General features: G+C 33.6%; 1 protein-coding gene across 2 annotated transcripts in view; it reads left to right on the forward strand.

Annotated features, from left to right (window-relative positions):
• The first annotated feature begins 2,856 nt into the window (after positions 1-2,856).
• Positions 2,857-15,830, forward strand: part of LOC145252713 (protein FAM149B1-like) — a 347,344-nt gene continuing 334,370 nt past the window's right edge. The window contains exon 1 of one of the 2 annotated variants that reach the window (XM_080112552.1): positions 2,857-3,269. The gene's annotated coding sequence lies outside the window, so the exon portion shown is untranslated. The remainder of the gene's footprint in view (positions 3,270-15,830) is intronic. The other variant, XM_080112551.1, reaches the window with a different exon arrangement.

A 15,830-nucleotide genomic window follows, 5' to 3' on the forward strand; every position in this document is an offset into this window, starting at 1 on the left:
ACTTTTTTCACGGAACTAGAGAGTGGGGGAAATTGTTGACAGTAGTTGTAGCTAGGTTTTGTGCAAAAGTTTTGTATGGGGAACCATAGATTGAAGTTCTGACGAGCACCTTCCATGAAAATAATTACAGAGCAGAGCCAGGCTAGCAACGTCTCTTCTGTGGGAAAGAGGTTGCTGAGGGAGAAAAGGCAAATCATCCGATTTTGAACTATGTCAAGACAGGATAGGGTGCTTTGAGTGGCTTCTCCCCAAATATGGCAACATTTTAGAACATATCTGGCCTTTATACAGGTAGAGGATTGTATCAGGAGTGAGATACGTTCTGCAGTTATAGAATGACACAACCATTTTTCCAGTGACCCTAGCAACTGATTTTATGTAAAGCCTTCTACTTCAGGTCAGAAGTGAAAGTCAGTCCAAGACGCTATTCGGTCGGGCATGTACTTTTACTTGCGAATCCTTACAAATGAATTTACAGTATTAATTTGTTATCTGATTTTTGCGGATTTCTTTTTAGTAAACACTGTTTTATTTTATTATTTGTTTATTACAAAATAAAAATATTCTCCTTTGACCCTACGACTAACATTAAGTCTGGGTGGCAATATTAATAATTTTTTATGAAGATTGTTTGATTTTATTATTTGGTAATTTATATATCTATAAAAGTGAAAATGTGTGTGCGTGTGTGTGTGTGTGTGTGTGTGTGTGTGTGAAGACACTTCTCAATCTATATACTCAACGAATTTTGATCTACGCACTTAAAATTTGGTATATAGGGTAATCAAGCATGTGTAAAACTTATTAATGGGTTTTTATTTGGGAAAAGGGTTACTAAGGCATCAAAATTGAAAAATTGGTATTTGGGTGTTATCGGATTTTTTTATCTTTTTGTCAGCTGTTTCACAAATGCACATGCGCAGCCATCAAACATGACGGCTTCTTTATGTTAAGAATAAGTAGGTTTGAAAACACATTCTAAACATCTGTCAAGCTGAGCTAATGGTTATCATATTGTCTTTTGGTTTTGGTTTAGATCTCAGCTTGAGTATTTTTTTTTTACTTACAAGAACTCAACTGTTTAGAACAAAACATAATGCTCACATGCACATGTCTTAGTTTCTGTATTCATTAAAATATGATATTTATGCATATTTTACGACCAGACAATGTCAGGCAGCCTGCTAGTTAATTTGCAAAATAAAATTGCAAACAAAAAAGAAATCAGCAAAAATCATAAAAAATATCAAAAAGAGTAGAAAGTGGATTTTGGGTTTATTTTCGGCCTCGTTATTCTTGTTTTCCTTATTTTATCCTTAAGTCATCATATTCCATGTTTTTGGCAAAGGGAAAAGAATTGCTGTTTTCCAGGTCGGAATTTATTCATCTAATACTTATCCTTGGATAGTTTTTGACCTTACAGTAGTATTTTAGCTCCATTACTTCGCGGTTTCATGCCTTGTCTGGAGTGATTTCCATAAAAAAAAAAAAAAAAAAATGATTTGCAAACTAATCCGCTTCAATACAATTCAATATGCAATAATCAGAAAACAAATTAGTATTTGCAAAATTATAACAAATATCTACAAACAACAAACAAAAATTTTTTATTTGGAATATCCTCCGCAAAAACACAGTTTAATCTGAAAACAAATTAGATGAATAGGTGTTTATGCACTTATTATAGCGCACTATTTTTGGTCCCCCAACAAAAGGAGGGTGGACGTGTAAATTCACCCTTGGCCGTTCGTCCATTCGTCTGCCCATACTTTTCTCAATAACTACGCCTTGGAATTTTTTGAAATTTTGCACAAACATTAAACATGATATGAGTAAAAAAGTAATAGAATGGAATTTCCGAGAAAACTTTGTTTTCCCCTTAGGAGTGCCTTTCAGGTTAAAATGGCTAAAATTGACACTTTCATGCTTATTAAAAAAAATTGATGCCTTAGATTTTTATAAAACTTTCTGAAAAGTTGTAACTAAGTGATTTCTACATAATTTTTTTTTTTTGCCTATACTTCACGATAACTCTTGGGTGTGCCCTAGGGGCTCTTTTAGGGCTAATAAAAACACTCCATTTTGGGGACTATTTAACCGTATTTGTCCAAAATTTTCTGTGTATGTCTATTTAGTAGTTTTGCATGGTGCTGAACTCAAATTATAATATGTTAATGGGGAGGGGGCAATGATGGATTTGGTCATTTTTTTTTTTTTTTGCATGATGCAGAACTCGAATTTACATATGTTATGCCTAAAACTGCACCGTTTGTTCATTTCACCAGGATTTGACGTCCACTGGGGACTTTTGGGGCTAAATAGTGGGGGAGGAGGCAAATGCTGAATTTAATCATTTTCTTTTTTTATGCCTCGTTCACTGTGCACTCAAGGGGGACCATGCATGCTTATTGCTTCACTGAAGCATTGCTTCTTCACTTGTTAAATAGTATTTTTAAGTTAAATCCAAGTTTTCCGATATCATTTTTTTTATTATTATTATTCTTACTATTATTGTTCGGTGAAAATACAGAATAGTTACAAGACACCTTCCCCTCCTGATGTTAAGAATGACTTTCTAAATAATGATGTTATTATTTCAGCACGAGACAATAAGTGCATAAGTATCAATTAATATTTGCAAAAAAAAAAAATGTTCTGTTTTGTTTTGTTTTTATCCGCAAACTTCGGCAACAAATTAATACGGTGGATTAAATTGCTCTGTAACAGTTTGGAAAATCAGACAACTCTAGTCGATACAATTTGGGGAGCATTCAATATAACCGTAAAGTTTATGCATTTTTTCATAGCTGTCTGTTTATGATTCGGAGCGAGGGAGGCCATATTGTTTTCCACGTCGCCTTGACAACGGCGATTGGGCGCACCGGACGCGTGCCTATCGCGCTGCATGCCGGGAGAGCACGCGGCCATGTTCTTTAGTTGACAACACAAATAACTTCATAGTAAAAAAAAAAAGAAAAAAAAGTTAGCTCTACTCAAGTGAAAAAGGGAAAATTACCTACCCGTGTCATTTATTTTTTTGGACAGCGGACATACCAAAACAAACAATTTCAGTCTTTGATTGTTTTTTTCTTGACATATTTTCTGTTTGACTTTTACAAGTGTGTGTGTGTTTTTTTTTTTTAAAACAACAACAAAACTACTGCCTGGACGTCGACCACTTTCGCAATTTGTTGCTATTTTTTTTTTTTTTTTTTTTTCTCTCTTCGTTTATTTGGTTTTTACAACGAACACAAACTGTCAATCTGTTGGTACGTAAATAAAACAAATTATTATTATTCATTATTAACTAATACCTTAGTTAAAATACGTTAAGTCCGTATATGTTTGTTATTGGTGTTCGGTTGAACGTCCGAGTACATTTTTAGCGTCCCAAATTCTTTTTTAAAAGATTAATTTAATATGGTCATTCGATTTTGTGATTTTAAAGATTTATTGCAATTTTACTAACAAAACTGGGTACTCGTGCAGAGGGTGATCCGTGCTGAAATAATAACGTTATTATTTAAAAAGCCATTCTTAACATGGGGAGGCCCGGGAGGGTGTTTTGTACCTATTCTGTACTTTAACCTTACAATTGAATAATAAAAAAAATTTAAAAAAACATATAAAACTTTAATTAAAAAATAGCGCGGATCACTGTCTGCATAACAGTAACAAACACCCAAAACGGTGATTGCTGATTGATATGCCCTTGTTGAACCGTGCTGAAATAATAATATTATTATTTAGAAAGCCATTCTTACAATGGGGAGAGGAGGGTGTTCTGTATTTTCACTTAACAATTTAATAAATAAATAAAAATTTGATCAATGTCAAGTTTCTTTCCAACTCTCCAAAAAAAACTTTAAAATGACGACTTATATGGGTTTTCAATGGTGCTGAAAACGAATATCACATTTAATTTTGGGGCAGATAAGTAATTTTCATGATATGAAGAAATCACTTTTTCAAAAGTGGGGGATCACTTTCCTATATAAATTTAACGTAAAATGAGCATCCACTATCTAACCACCTAGTAATTTTTTCATATAAAACAAATTTAACTGTGATATTCGTTTTCAGCGCCCCCGAAAACCGGCGCAGTTTTTTTTTGTTTTTTTTGTTTTTTTACTAAGAGATTCGTTCATTTTTTTTTATATAAGTTAGGACGCTAAATGCTGTCAGTAAGCTTACACGAACGGTTTACTTTTGATTTTCGTTCGTTTTTTTTTGGGGGGGGGGGGGTAGGCGTATATTCAATTTAACTTGTATAGTTTTTAACAAGTGCTTCTCAGAAGCACTGCTTCTGTAATTTAATTGACCGTTTTTCTGTAAGTAACGTGCCGACATTAACCGAGCAGAAGAATCGTTTAATATTTCACAAAAATTCTGTTTACACTAGGGGGCGGTAGAGGGGCAGACCGACAGAATAACGTTATTATTTCAGCATGGATCAATAAGTGCGCTAGTAGCTTAAATTCATATGCAAAACTGCTCGGAGATATTAACTAAATTTGGAAAAATCGTAAAACTACGTATAATCGCCTAATAAAGTTGACCTGCTCCCCCTCCCAAAATGCACAGTATCTCTTATACTATACCCCCCCCCAAAAAAAAAAATAATTGGTAAACTTTCCTTAAATGGTAGAATGTGAATCTGATTCACATTCTACTGTTTAAAGACAGTTAACCAGTTTTCTGAATCATATTGTGTTAAATTTATGTATTCTAAAATAATTGGTTTTTGTTTTGTTTTTTGTTGTTTTTTTTTTCTTTCTTTTTTTCGTCAAGTTTTTCATGATGGTCACACGTGAACCACCTGTAGGGGAAAAGAAGTTGTAAAATTAAATTTCTCTACCCCAAACAAAATAATAAAAAAAAGAATAAAACAAAATGGCACCTTCTTCTCGTTTAAAATGCACCGCATTTATTTTTCAACAAAAATAACAAGATGAACAAGCAAAGGTCCGATCGGTAAAAGTTCTTAAGAAATCATTGTGATTAGAATGTTCGGATCAAGTAAAGATTAGATACCCCGATAGGCGCACATTTCAAGTGACACCGGTTGTTCGACCTTGACATTGCCGTTGGCTTGTAAACATGTCAAATAGCAGACATGCCCAAATGTTCGCGAGCAAGATTTTTTTTAATATATTTACAAAACTTTTTAATATTTAAAAGAAAAAATATATATTTAGAAAACATTTTCTTTAATATTAAATATGTACAAAACTTTTAAGGATTAAAAAAAAAAAAAAAATTCTATTTACGCAAAATTTCTTAATGTAAGTAATAAAACGAAAGTATTTAAACAAAATATATTTAAATAAATGAGTGTCTTTCTGTGTGAGTTCTTTTTATATATTTACAGAACTTTTTAATAAAACTATTAATAATAATAATAATAATATAAATAATAATAATATAAATAAATGGTAAATTTTTACGACGTGCCCCAGCCCCAGCATATTATAAACACCTCCTTATGTTAAGAACGGCTTTCGGAATAACACCTCCAACCTCAAAAGCTGTTCTTAACGTGGGAAGGTGTTTATTCTGAAAGCCGTTCTTAACATGGGGTGGTTGGGGGTGTTTATACTACGCTGGGGCAGGGCGTAAAATAATACCAAATAAATAAATAAACTGACATTATAACTGAGAATTTCGGATGATGTCAATTAAAAAATACACAATTAAAAAAAAAAAATTAAATTATCATAACCAAACTTATTAATGGTAGAAACAAATATAAAATAACTGACTTGTTCGGATTTTTGCGACCAAGATTAATTTTTATGTACAGTGTGTGTGTGTGTGTGTGTGTGTGTGTGTTTATCTTTCTTTGTGCATGTTTAATACAATTCAATATTTAGTTAAAGTGCGATGTATGTAGGTGGTCAGTGAAAGGAGAAATCCTTCTAGACCGAGACAATTTTTATGCATGATAAAATCACAAGTAGAAACAATCGAGATTTTAAAAAAATATATTTTATTCACATATCTTTTATAACTTTTATTTTTATAAAGATGAAGTGTAGTATCACAAGATACAAATCTTTTTATAATTTTCATTTTTATTTAAAAAAAAAAAAAAAAAAAAAACTTGCTATTTGTTTACTTCTCCATAAAGACAAATTAAGTACAAGTAAGTTTAGCGTCCGAAATTTTCAGTTTCTAATGTTTTGTAATTAATATAGTTTATTATTGTTATTATAATTATTATTATTATTTAGTTTTATTAAAGTTCTGTAAATATATTAAAAAACGCACTCAGAAAGACACCCATTTACTTAAATATATTTTGTTAAATTTACGTTCGTTTTGTTACTTACACAAAAAGTTTTGTGTAAATAGAAAAACGTTTTTTTTTAATCCTTAAAAGTTTTGTAAATATTTAATATTAAAGAAAATGTTTTGTAAATATATATTTTTTCTTTTAAATCGTAAAAAGTTTTGTAAATATATTAAAAAAAAATCTTGCTCGCGAACATTTGGGCATGTCTGCTATTTGACATGTTTACAAACAACCAATGACAAGGTCAAGGTCGAACAACCGATGTCACTTGAAATGTGCGCCTATCTTTGTCTTCTGCTACCGGGGTATCTAATCTTTACTTGGTCCGAATGTTCAAAGTAGGTGAAAAATCCTTTGTGGAATTATTAAGATTAAAAGGTCATGTTAGATGAAAGTCCTTCGTTGAATTAATAAGATTAGAAGGTTAAAGCCTTGTGTGAAAATAATGTCCTTATTTCAAGGTTTGTGTTTTAATTGGCGAAGTTCGCCTTATTCAAAAGTCCCATGAGGAAAGTAGTCCGTTGTTATTAATTATTATAGAAAATGTACGGAATGGGTGCGTGTGTGCATAAGTGTGATTTTTTAGTGCCTGCGTGGCGTGTGTAATTATGGTTTCGATAGCTTTGAAAACGACAGGCATGTTCTCATTTCATGTCGGAGCGAGAAGAGAAGAAAGAAAGGAAAAAGAGAAGAAAGAATGTTTGTTGCGTTTAAATACTTTTGGGGCCGGCTCCAACACAAGATTGCTGCTCCTGGTATTTGGTTTTTGGAAAAGCGTTAAAAAAGACAATCTTCTAAATTTCCTCATTGGTCGCTTGTGTCACGTGGTACTGTCTTCAACTACGTCCGCCAGAAATATGTTCATTTTACTTTTGTTGTTGTGAGAAAAGCGTGTGGACGTATTTGAAATTGTGTCGTTGCTGGAAGAACTTATTTTTGTGCAAATGCGCGGGGAAATTAAAATAAATAAACGTTTGTTTATTTGTGCGCGCGAGTGAGTGAGTGACATCACACACCTAAACAAACGTAGAATCTCATTTTTGTGGTGATAGGGGAGGATTTAGCTGGGTAGGATTAGACACAAAGATCGACTTTTAATGTCAGGAAAATCCAGTTGCTTGGATTGAGACAAAAATAAAAATGGCCTCAATCAAGAAGGATTTCTCCTTCACTGAGAACAGAAAAGATAAAGTGTAGAATCAGAACAGATACTTTGCTCTTAACAAAAAAGCCAAGGTGACAAATAATGTCTGTTCATTTCTTTTGGGGGTAGGAGAGGTCATGTGAAAAAGTTGTTAAAATAATATATACTGTCTCCTCCCTCTGCCGATTAGATAGCGTTTGAACGTCATGTAACCGTTTTCTGAATTTTGTTAAATCTGAGATTTTCTTTCTTTCTTTTTTTCTTTATTCATTTTTTTCTTTTACAAGAGTCACCACTTATCAAGGCTCGCAGACCACTCAAGGATAAGGTTTAATGAATGTAAGATGGTCAATGAAATAACCGCTCAGTGGTCGTTTTTGGTGGGAATTGAGCAGAATTGAACTATTTAAGGGGATGGGAAAGAACTTGTTCACATTGGACTTGAAAACGACCATGTTGTAGTCAGCTGAGAAGCAGGCCATTGGAACAGTTCCAGAGGCGGGAAGTTCTAGAAAAGAAGCTTTGTTCATGAAATATGCATTTAGATTTAGGCACTGATAGAGAATAAGGGAACTTGTTGGTAGTGGTTGTAGCTTGAGTACTTTTTGTGAAAGTTTGGAGGTGGAGTTATTGAATGAAGCTCAGACGAGCACTTGCTGTGAAAATAAGAGTAGAGCAGAATCAATTTCTTCTGTGCGAAAGAGGTTGCAGGGAGGAGAAAAGGGCATCACCTATCAGATTTCAAAGCTGATTTTGCACTTTATCTAGGCAGGATACGGTACTTTATGTGACTTCTCCCCGGATGTCAAGGCAGGATAAAAAACTAAAAAAATCAATAGGTTGTACATTAAAATGAATTTAGAGTGAGAGATCAATTTCATATATAAATTTAATGTAAAATGATCATCCACTTCTTCACCAGATAATGTATTTAAGGAAACATAACCAATTTTGTTTTTATTTAAATATTGGTCATTTTCTTAATTTATTGGAGGCCAGTCGTGGATAAGGGTTAATGAGTTTGTTAGATTGATTATAAGATGAAACCCTGAACGGATTAAAGACAATGGATGAAACTTGACAGAATTTGATTATTTAAGAGGATGGCTTAATAAAGATTCGTTAATATTAGACTCTAAAACAACTATGTTATAGTCAGCTGAAAAACAAGCAGTTCTTGGAGAGAAAGTTTTTTCATGGAAGTTCTATGTAGTTTTAAGTACGCAGATGAAGAAATGAAAATTATTTACAGTTGTTGCAGAGCTAGACAGAGCTTTGCTGTGAGTATTTTAAAAGAGGAAGAACCAAAGATTTCATCCCAGTCGAGCACCTATCCTGAAAATAACGATAGAGTATAAAAATCATTTCTATTGCTGTTCCATTTAATGTCTTGCATATGACATTATCACTGGTGGTGGTGAGGCTCCAGTTTGAAAGCTTTTGGAAAGAAGTTGCCATTACTCTTATGTCCACTCTGATTAGCATGATCTTATCTGCAAGTTAAAGATGTTCTGAATATGACATGAAACTGCATTTAGGGGTACATTTACATCCTTAACTACATGTATTTACCTGGCGTTGTCTGAGTGAAGGAGAAAATTAATGCTAACTATACTCATGTTTACAGTGTAGAGCTATGTAGAAATTTCTGTTTATTTAATTCGTAAGCGGCTTCTTTGTTTAGATCTTTAATAATCTTCTCCATTCGTATTATTTAGATTCTTCAGACTACTATTTTCATCGCATCTGCAGTGCTATTTTTGCAACGTTTCAGCTGATATTACCTCTAACCTTCTTCAGTTGTATATTGTTGAACTCTGAAATCTGCACGGAATTTCAAATGGAACCCTTTATTTAATCAGCATGGGTAACAGGCTCTCGTTCATTGTGAAACTGTGAGAATAACACTCAATTTAGAACAGTAGTTTGGATAATTTAAATAATATGAAAATAGTCATAATAACGATGCAAAGTCATGTAGGAATTTTGATTTATTAAGTTCGTAAGTGGCTGTCTTGTAAGTCATTTTCATAACTCATAAGTAATTTTCTCCAGTCTAACAGCCAATTACACTAGAATAAGTACTTATTAAAAGAAATTGAAGATAATGCATTTTTTTCCTAACAAAATGAACTAACACTAAAGAAAATGAAATGGCATTTCAGAATGAAATATGATATTGTAGGATGGAAACTATTTGGGTATAACTTTGAAAACCACACTGACTTAATTTTATATATTAGATTGTATTTGTAAACATTGGCCTGAAAACTAACCATGTTATTGGCAGTTGAGAAACATTCTTGTGGTATTGCATTTCACAGACAAGAAGTCCTTGGGAAGAAACTTTGTTCATAAAGTTGTTTAGTGTTAGGTACACTTAGGAAGAATGTAAAATTATTAATGGTTATAGCTAGACATGTTTTTGCTGTGAATATTTTGCAGGGGGAGGAAGCCAGAGATTGGATCTCAATTGAGCATCTACCATGAAAATAACACTAGAGTATAGAAAGGCCAATAATGTCACTTCTGTGTGAGAAAATTACTGTAGGGGAGAGAAGAGATTTTGAAGCTGATTTTGTACTCTATACAAAGCAGAAAACCGTTCAGAATCTTTCCAGATGTGACAACAGTACTTCATCTTAGGATGCATCTGTCTCTTATGCATATAAAAGATTGTGTCAGGAGTGAGGAACTTTCTGATGAGGTCACATCTGAGCAGGATAAGCTGCTAGAAGCAACTTATCCTGCCTTGACAGAGTTCAAAATAGACTCTGTAGCCTAGTGAGGGATGCCCTTTTCTCTTCCCTTCAACCTCTTTCCCACAGAAGAGACGTTGCGAGCCTGTCTCTGCTGTATCATTATTTTCATGGCAAGTGCTCGTCTGAGCTCTAATCTATGTTCCCCCCCCCTTGTCCTGACTTTCATGAAAAACACTCGTCTAGCTGAAACCGCTACCAATAATTTCCCCACTCTTTATCGGTGCCTAAACCTAAACGTAGATTCTATGAACAAAGTTTTTTTTTCTTAGGACTGCATGCCTGTGGAACTCTGTTCCGTTTTCCTGCTTTTCAACTAACTACAATATGATTGTCTTCAAGTCCAACGTGAACAAATTCTTGATGAGCCATCCCCTTAAGTAATCCAATTTACCAAATTTGCACTACTAACAATGATTATGACATGTTCCCTTTGACCACTGTACACTCATTAATCCTTATACTCGAATGGCCTCAGGGCCTTAATAAGTGGTAACTCCTTTGTAAAAACAAACAAAAAAAACCTCAGTAACAGATTTGATATAAAGAGGTTCCTCACTGAGAGATTCATTCATTTCACCTGAGGAAAAATGAGGATTCAAGCGTTGACAGTGAAAGAGGAAAAGCTTAATTTTCGAGTTATTAAAAATAACCAGCCACTTTTTCCCCCCATTGCATCACATACTTTCAATTGAAAGACAGAGAATCAAAAAGATATTCATCATTAATGCTCTTCAAAACGCTGTTAATATATGGTTGTGTCATTTGCATAGATGTCAATGAACGATCTTAGAATATAATTTAAAGATCATTGATAAAAAGGATTGGGCCCTAAATATATCCTTGAGGGACATTGGCATTGATACTATGTGCTTCAGACTTCTGCTCACCAACAATTACTTTTACAGACCTATCAGAAAGAAAGGTTTTGATGGTTGAGAGGACAATTTTAGATATTTCAAACTACCAAGCTTGTCAAGCAAGCCTTTGTGTCAAACCCTATGCCAAACCTTTGATATATCAAAAACTATCACCCTGGAAACCAAGCTCTCATCAATAGATTGATTGATTGATCCTGTGTGATGCTACAATCAGCTGTCAGATTTGTTGCAACAGGTTTCATTTGCTTTTTTTCAGCAATTTTAATTGATTAGCTTGAGATTTAATCTTTGTCCATGGTTCCAAACATCTCATACATCACAGATTGAAGGTTACACTTAACAGTTTGGAGAGAACTTGAAACACTACCCTAAGGTGTGTTCGGTCTCTCTATATAGGTATTTTTCAGACTATACAATATGAAACAATGAACTGTGCAACTATTTTCACTGGACTCTAAAAAGTTGAATATCAAATGCAGCAGCAAGTTCTGGAAACATCTTCTTCTATAATATAAATCTTACCTGTCTGTTTAAATGTATGTATGTTTGCCTAAAACTTTCGACAGAGGCGACAGGTTTTCATGAGATTGGTATCGTTTTGAAGAACGACCCTTCGGATGAAAAATATCGAAAAATTGGCTAAAAACATAAATACATTCACCCTTAACTGGGTACTTTCCTACAAGAAGGGGGTTGCTTTTTTGTCAATATTTTCGAAAGTTATCCCCTCTTTTCAATTGACTAGCCTTAATTTAAACCTTTACCATTTCCAGTTTGGCGATGGATGAAATGACAAAGACGTCATGCTTTTTTGGGGTTTTTTCACATTTTTTCCTCCTTTGTAGTACGGATTCGGGCCTGACTACCTACTACCACTTTTTTGATTCTGTTTTTTTGCTCAACACACACCTCCAAACACCTGGACAACGCCAGGTACCCCCGCTAGTATAACAGAAAGAAGTTCCAAATAAGTCATGCACCATCCACTATGACTATGCAATTCTTACATTTTCATACCTAGAAAACGGAGCTAATAAACCTGAAATAGTGATATGGGACAAGAAGAAAAAGGAAGCAACCTTATAATGATGCTGGATTAAACAATTTTTATAATTCAATTTCAAACTACCAACATTAGTTTCCATTAATAAAATTTCAGTATTAGTATTTAATTAATTTTAACCAAAATATTTTATTATTTTCATATTTAAAACCTAGTAATTTTAAGCATATACTTTTATGTTCAACAGATTTGAAACCTAGTAATTTTAAGCATATACCTTTTATGTTCAACATCACAAAAGATGACTACCTGAAATATATAGCATCACAGACAATATATATATATATATATATATATATATATATATATATATATATATATACACTGTTAATCCAAAATTGAAGACCGCTTAAAAATCTTTAAAAAGAAACCTTTTTTTAAGGATAGATTTTAAACTCTTCTGACTTAAGGTTACTAATACTACAATTTAAAAGGTTATGGAAACAAAAAGGTACATTCCAAAAATTTTATTTTAAAATTTGCATTTTTATTAAATTAGGCTTTTTACACATGATCAAAATTATGAGACCAAGGGTATAAATTGTTAGATTTATCATAATGCTAATGTTTTTAGTTCAGTTAGAGATTAGCAACCACTGTGTAAAGGTGTTACCATGCCTAAAGCAAGAAAACTAACCAAAGTTGAGCGTTCTCGAATTCTAGGATTCCATAAGCAAGGTTTGTCACAGCGAGCGATAGCAGCTAAAGTAAATCACAGTAAAACTGTTATTTGCAACTTTCTAAAGAACACTGAGACTTATGGAAAAGCAAAATCCTTAGGTAGCCCCCCCATCCTCAAATTTTTCCTGCATTGAGTAGGAGAATCAGACGGGTTGTTATGAATGACAGAGGACTTTCTTTTAGTCAAATTAAGGCGGTTACAGATGCTGATTGCAGTCCAATAACCATCAGACGACACTTACAACAAAACGGCATGGTAAATAAAAAGCATAAACAAATTCCTCGATTGCTTTCACGTCACAAAGTGGACCACTTAAGATTTGGTCGTGAATACCAAACCTGGGACATTGAGAAGTGGAAGAAAGTCCTGTTTTCTGATGAGAAAAAATTCAATTTAGATGGTCCTGATGGCTTCCAGCGATATTGGCATGACAAAAACATGCCCCTTGAAATTTTTTCCACACGTCATAGGTGGAGGGTCCGTAATGGTATGGGGTGCCTTTTCTTACAGACGATGGAGCTCCACATGGTTCAGGCTCGTCAGACAGCAGCTGGTAATGTTAGCATGCTACAAAAAGCATCTTTGAGGATGGAGGGTTATCAAAGAAAATTTATCAGCATGCAATGTATATCCACGGCCCTCACAAGCCATCTATACATCATCAGACTGTGTACACGTCTAATAAACTTTTCCCTTGGTTGACATAGGCAATACCTTACTGTTTAGTAACGCCAGAAGTTTCCTGAAGTTACTTGATCCATTCCAAACTCCCTGTGCTCCAATGGCATATCTTGTTTAAAATTGATTGTTTTACTGAAGTTGCATATCATCAAAATTATGTAATCAGTATAACTTTAGTTAATTCCGATGTGGAAACCATCTTGCTTTAAAGAAATCAAACTTCTCGGCGAGTTTTCTTCAAAACTTCTCAGTGAAGTTTTCTTCATTTGGCTATGAAGAAATATCTGGCAAAGACATTAAAATGTCCAACTCTGGCTCTTGAAATTTGAAAAATGTCTGACCCTGGCTCTTGAAATTTTAAAAATATCTTACCCTGGCTCTTGAAATTTGAAAGTGTTTGACCCTGGCTCTGAAAATATCCAACCTCTGGCTCCAAAATGCATTTTAGTTCATTCATAAATAAGTATAGCTTTTGAATCTGCACGTTCGACTATAATAATGCTATTTATTAAAACGTTAGCAGGGATGTGAAACTCTTAGAAGTTCGTTGTTGATTTTTTAAATATCTTTTAATTAATTTTTTTTTTCTTTAGGAAAATTGATTTCTGTTAAATCACCATCTTTTCTTTCTGTTTCTTTCTCTCACGCTTTGTTGTTCTCTTGCCAATTGTGAAATTACTTAGGACTGTGACTCCCATACATTGAGAAACTCACTTCAATTTTAGCTTTTTTCATCATTGGCCACTCATATCTCTATGTAAGAGACCTCCAGAATTCTGCTGTTAGTTTTTGTAATTAAAAATTTTTTTTTTTTAGGAAAGACTAATTTTTACTGAAACGCTGTCCTATTTTTTTTTTTTTTTTCGGCATTTTCATTTCCTTTTTGTTCATTCCTCTGTCACACTTTGCCTTTCTTTTACATTGGGAAATTAGTGTGCGGTGGTCGTGGCCCTATAGGTTGAGAAACTCTTCTCAATTTCAGCTTTTTTCACCAGTGTAAGAAAAGCTTGACTATGTTCTTTCTACACATTTTAATATTTATTTGGAAAAAGATTTAATAGAATTAAGTATGACACATAGAATAACATTTTTTTAGAGATTAAAATTTTTTTTATTTTACTTTTGTTTGCCCGAAACAAGATATATATTGCGACTGAAGGACAAGTGACTATCATGATAGGAATCAGATTTATATGGGGGTAACCTGAGTGAAACGTTGATCAGGAAGATTTGTTTATATTACATTTAAATTTCTGCCTATTGATATGGTTAGCCAAGCAGAATATGAATGCTAAGGGATAGTGGTTTAAGGAAAGAAGCTATAAGAGTAGATAATATTCCAGCATTTAGGGACCTCTACCGTGAAGGGGTGGGATGATTTCGTTGCTAGTCATGTCAGATGGGTTGAAGGTATTTAGGTTGAGAGGGGGGGGGGTTCATTGGCGCACATGCAAGAAAGGTAAGATTAATACCTTAACTGTGCAGTTTTACTCCGTTTTTATTTGTCTTTATGAAGATTAAAATATAATAAAAGTAAACCTTATTCCAATCTTGATCAAAATCCATTACATGATTTTGATTCCAGAAAATATCTAAAATTTAATGTTTAAGTTTTAAGGAATCTTAAAAAGAAATTGAACTTCAAGGAGTCTTGCTTAATTTGTGTCTAAATGACTATGGATCAAATTTAATACAAATCCAAGATTGTGCTTATATTATGCCTCCTAAAAATCCTTGGCGGCAGTAAATCAAATCGGCGCAGAATCGATCTAGTCCCGATCTTGAGTGTTAAGTAATTCCTAGTAACAAAGATGGCGGCGAAGAATCAACGCAATCCCGATCTTGAGTCATTTCGAAACAGAGGCAACGGTGAACTGATTGAATCCAAAATTCAACATTTTTTTATGATAACTTTTGAAGCTTCCGATTGGCTGATTGTTATAGCTGTGGTTATAAAAACTATCGTCAAAATCATTAGAGTCATACCTTCATTATGAGCCAAAAACATTTTAACAAACTGAAATTTGGGGATATTTATTAATTCATATCTTGATACCTCTTGCTCAAATTTCACAAAAAAAAAAAAAAAATCGGATCTATCCGAAATTTCATGAAGGGTTATCAGGTTATCACCTTTTTGAAAAACTAGCTTGCTCAGTGGCCATCTTAGCTTTGTTGATTTTGATGAAATCTCTATGACCATATTCTCATTTGCTAAACATTTTCCCCATTCACTCCATCGTGTCCGCTTTCTATTTGACACACTTTCTCATTTCATCAATATCATCCTATGTCTTGAAGGGGTGGGGGGATTGCTTTTGTTCA

The sequence above is a fragment of the Euprymna scolopes genome, chromosome 29 (assembly GCF_053919585.1).
Source record: "Euprymna scolopes isolate OS-2025 chromosome 29, ASM5391958v1, whole genome shotgun sequence".
NCBI classification, from domain to species: domain Eukaryota; kingdom Metazoa; phylum Mollusca; class Cephalopoda; order Sepiida; family Sepiolidae; genus Euprymna; species Euprymna scolopes.